Raw genomic sequence first — 5,553 nt, forward strand, 5'->3', positions numbered from 1 at the left:
AGAAACCCATGCCCACAGGAAGGCTTGCAAAGTGGCAGATCTTACTTACAGAGTTCGACATTGTCTATGTGACACGGACTGCCATGAAAGCACAGGCATTAGCCGATCACTTGGCTGAGAACCCCGTTGATGAAGATTATGAGCCTTTGAAAACTTATTTCCCTGATGAAGAGGTAATGCACATTGATGAATTAGAACAAGCTGAGAAGTCGGGATGGAAACTTTTCTTTGATGGGGCTGCAAATATGAAGGGTGTGGGAATAGGTGCGGTACTTATTTCGGAAATAGGTCAGCATTACCCCGTTACAGCTCGGCTTCGTTTCTACTGTACAAACAACATGGCAGAATATGAGGCGTGTATATTGGGATTGAGATTAGCTGTGGATATGGGTGTACGGGAAGTCTTGGTCATGGGTGACTCGGACTTACTGGTACACCAGATTCAAGGGGAATGGGAAACACGGGACTTGAAGCTTATACCGTATCGGCAGTGTCTGCATGAGCTTTGCCAGCGTTTTCAGGCCATAGAATTCAGACACATTCCAAGGATTCATAATGAGGTTGTTGACGCTTTGGCTACTTTGGCGTCAATGTTGCACCATCCAGATAAGGCCTATGTTGATCCATTGCAGATTCAAGTCCGTGATCAGCATGCTTACTGTAATGTGATAGAAGAGGAAATCGATGGAGAGCCGTGGTTCCATGATATCAAAGAGTACATCAAAGCGGGAGTATATCCAACGCAGGCCACCGGTGATCAGAAAAGAACAATTCGACGGTTGGCAAGTGGGTTTTTCCTTAGTGGAGGAGTACTGTACAAAAGAACGCCAGAGCTCGGTTTGTTGAGATGTATAGATGCACGGCAGGCCACAACTATCATGACTGAGGTGCATTCCGGAGTTTGCGGACCGCATATGAGTGGGTATGTTCTAGCAAAGAAGATTCTCCGAGCAGGTTATTATTGGCTCACGATGGAGCGAGATTGTATCAGTTTTGTGCGTAAGTGTCATCAATGCCAAATACATGGAGATTTGATTCATGCTCCACCATCAGAATTACATACGATGTCCGCGCCATGGCCTTTTGTTGCATGGGGCATGGATGTTATTGGGCCAATTGATCCAGCAGCATCAAATGGGCACAGATTTATTACTCCGGAAGATGGTTGAAGGATCTAGACAATGGCACAAGAAATTGCCTTTTGCATTGTTAGGATATCGCACCACCGTGCGTACCTCGGTAGGGGCGACTCCTTACTCATTGGTATACGGTACCGAGGCAGTAATACCCGCAGAAGTGGAAATCCCATCTCTGCGAATCATTGCAGAGGCTGAGATCGATGATGATGAATGGGTGAAAAGCCGTCTTGAGCAGTTGAGTTTGATCGATGAGAAAAGATTGGCATCAGTGTGTCATGGCCAACTGTACCAACGAAGAATGGCAAGAGCATACAACAAAAAAGTACGTCCAAGGAAATTTGAAGTCGGGCAATTAGTACTGAGGCGGATCTTGCCTCATTGGGCTGAGGCAAAAGGAAAATTTGCCCCGGTTAGTATTTTTGCTCTCTTTCTTCTTTTATTTTTCTAGAACTAAATTATAAAATACTTAAATTATTATTAAGAACTAAGTTAAGTTATAAAAGCGCAAATTAATTCCCAATGACAATTAACGCATAATTAAGTAGCAATTAAGCATAAAATTGTATATTTGGACATTAAATGTTAAAAATGCAAAAGATGCCAATTTTGTAAAACAAACTTAATTACTAACAATTGTAGGACCAAATCCTAAATGCAAATGCGACATATTTTTTGTATTTTTTATATTAATTTAACAAATAAACATGCACAAACAAATACAAATAATTATCCAAAAATGTCACAAAATTCTCAAAATTGCACACAAAGAAAAATCATTTTATTTTGAATTTTTGGGAGTAATTCTCATATAGGGAAAAAATCACGTGCTCACAGGCGCGACAATATTTTTATGGTCCTAATAGATGCATCGTCAAAATGGTCTCATGTATTCCTACTATCGTCTTATAACCTGTCGTTTGCAAAGCTATTAGCCCAAATAATTCGATTAAGGGCACAATTTCTAGATTATCCTATAAAGGCAATTCGCCTTGATAATGTTGGAGAATTCTCTTTTCAATCTTTTGATGATTATTGTCTATCAGTTGGGATAAAAGTTGAACATTATGTAGCTTATGTTCATACTCAAAGTGGCATTGCAAAGTCATTTACCAAACGTCTGCAATTGATATCAAGACCACTACTTATGAAACCAAAATTGTCCACTACTGTTTGGGGCCATACTATCTTGCATACAACATCACTTATTCGTCACACACTGACACGTTATAATAAATATTCTCTGTCACAATTAGTTTTTGATCATGAACCAAATATTGATCATCTACGAATTTTTGAATGTGATGTATATTTGCCAGTAGCACCACCATCATATAGTAAGATGGGTCCCCAGAGAAGGTTAGAAATATACGTTGGGTTTGAATCACCCTCTATCTTGAACCATTGACGGGAGATTTATTTACTGCTCGATTTGCAGATTGTTGATTTAATGAAATAAATTTTCCACAATTAGGGGGAGAGAAAAAGGAAATCAAAAGAGAAATTGTGTGAAAATTTTCATCATTATCTCATTTTAATCCACGTACTCCTATATGTAATCAGGAGGTCCAAAAGATCATTCATTTATAGAATATAGCAAATCAAATGCTAGACACGTTTACTGATTTGAAAAGGATAACTATGTCGCATATCTCTGCAGAGAATGTGTCTATACGAATTGATGTCCCAGCAGGATCATTTACTAACATGAGAGCTAGTGAACCTAAAGCACGTCTGAAGCGTGGTAGGACTTTGGGTTCTAAGTATAGAAATCCTAGGAAAATAAAATCGACAAATGATCAAAAATGATACTATGAAGGGATCTCCTAAAGAGACCCAAGATCTAATTAGTTCTGACATTCCTGAAGAAATAAATAAACTGGAGAGTCAAGCGAGCGAGGAACTTTTAATAAGTTCTAATGGTGATGGGATTAATTTAAATCGATCTAAAATAGTGATGGATAATATTTTTGCATATAATGTTGCACTCAACATTATGCAAGATAGTGAGGATCTTGAACCCCGATCTGTCGAAGAATGTCGACAAAGAATTGATTGGCCAAAATGGTAAGAGGCAATTCAATCAGAATTGAACGCACTTGCTAAAAAATAGGTATTTGGACCAGTAGTTCAAACACCTGCTGGTATAAAATCAGTTGGTCATAACTGAATTTTTGTGCGAAAATGGAATGATAAAAATAAAATTGGAAGATACAAAGATAGCCTTGTCGCACAAGGATTCTCACAACGACTTGGAGTCGATTTTAATGAAACATATTCACCTATTATGGATGCCATAACATTTCAATATCTCATCAGTTTATCCCTACATGAAAGGCTTGAAATACATTTAATGGATGTAGTTACAACTTATCTGTACGGTTCACTTGCTAATGAAATTTATATGAAAATCCTTGAAGGATTTAAAATGCATGAAGCAAATTCAAAACCTCAAAAAATGTATTCAATCATATTACAAAGATCTTTGTACAGTTTAAAGCTATCTGGGTGCATGTGGTATATTCATCTTAGTGAATATTTGCTGAAAGAAGGTTACACAAATGATGTTATTTATTCATGTATTTTTATAAAGAAAATGGCATCAGAATTTGTTATACTTGCTGTTTTTGTTGATGACATAAATTTTGTTGGAACTCGAGAAGAGCTCCAAAAGGCAATTGAATATCGTAAGAAAGAATTTGAGATGAAAGATCTTAGAAAGACAAAAATTTTGTCTTGGTTTGCAAATTGAACATTTTGCAAACAGGATCTTTATCCATCGATATACCTATACAGAAAGGGTCTTAAAACACTTTTACATGGACAAAGCGCACCCATTGAGTACATCAATGATTGTTCGATCACTTGAAGTGAATAAGGACCCGTTCCGACCTCCAGAAGAGGATGAGAAACTCCTTGGTCCTGAAACACCCTATCTTAGTGCAATTAATGCACTTATGTATCTTGCTAATGCTACAAGGCATGACATAGCATTTTCTGTTAATTTACTAGCAAAATATAGCTCTTCTCCTACACGGAGACATTGGAATGGGATAAAGCATATATTGTGATATTTAAAGGGAACACTTGATATGGGTTTGTTTTATGCTAACAAAGGTAGTGAAGATCTTGTTGGTTATGCATATGCAGGTTATCTATCTGATCCCTATAAAGCTAGATCTCAAACCAGCTACGTGTTTACATGTGGAGGTACTGTCATATCATAGCGCTCCACAAAGCAATCTATTGTTGCTACTTCTTCAAATCATGCTGAGATAATAGCTATTCATGAAGCAAGTAGGGAATGCGTATGGTTGAGATCAGTGATTCATTATTCAAAAAAATATGGTTTGAAATGTGATAAAATATCCACAATTTTATACGAAGACAATGTTGCATGCATAGCCCAATTAAATGGAGAATTTATAAGAGGAGGTAGAACGAAGCACATTTCACCAAAATTATTCTACACACATGATCTTCAGAAAAATAGCAACATTGATGTGCAACAAATCTGTTCAGGTCATAATCTGACAGATTTATTCACTAAATCTTTGCCAACTTCAACTTTTCAGAAGATGGTATACAAGATTGGAATGCGGAGACTCAAATATTTGAAACAAGGTTTTCATCAGGGGGGATGAAATATGTGTTGTACTCTTTTTCCCTTACTAAGTTTTTTCCCATAGGGGTTTTCTTGTAAAGTAATGAGTCAGTTAGAAATGCGTATTACTAAATATGTATACTCTTTTTCCTTTACTGGGATTTTTTCCACTGGAGTTTTCCTAGTAAGGTTTTAACGAGGCACATTATCTTTTAATGAACATCCAAGGGGGAGTGTTATGAAAATATTATATTGTGAAGTCCATTTATTACTCCGTTATAGATAATCTTCCTGAAGAAGGTTATCCATTTAGTACTCTGTTGAAGTTTATTTACAAGCAGTTGATGCAGACAGGTTGCAAGCAACTCAATGAAATGATTTGCATCAGCTTCTTATTAAACAGACAGGTTGCGAGCAACTCTGACGAGTATATAGCGTATATATAATTCTGACTTGTACTTTATCAAAAAATAGTATAGAAAGATATCGAACCCACATAAATTTGTTAATCTATTCTACAGATGTTTCTTGTTTTAGTTACTATTTAAGAAAATCAAAAAAAGTTGAGTTGTGAGTTAACTAACTAAAAGTAAACAAAGCAATGGAGAAATATTTTTGTATTTCACAAATATAAAAAGATGTTGGGATCCTCACTTCATTTAATATTTCTATTATATAGTAGATATATTTATTCTTTAATTTCTATTTCTCGTGAATGTATAAATGCCTCTAACGATTACACTTAGATATTATTACTTAAGTTAAACAAGTAGTTGCACTCCTTTTGGTTATACAAATTAATCATCAAAATAG

This window comes from Nicotiana sylvestris, chromosome 6, assembly GCF_000393655.2.
Source record: "Nicotiana sylvestris chromosome 6, ASM39365v2, whole genome shotgun sequence".
NCBI classification, from domain to species: Eukaryota; Viridiplantae; Streptophyta; class Magnoliopsida; order Solanales; family Solanaceae; genus Nicotiana; species Nicotiana sylvestris.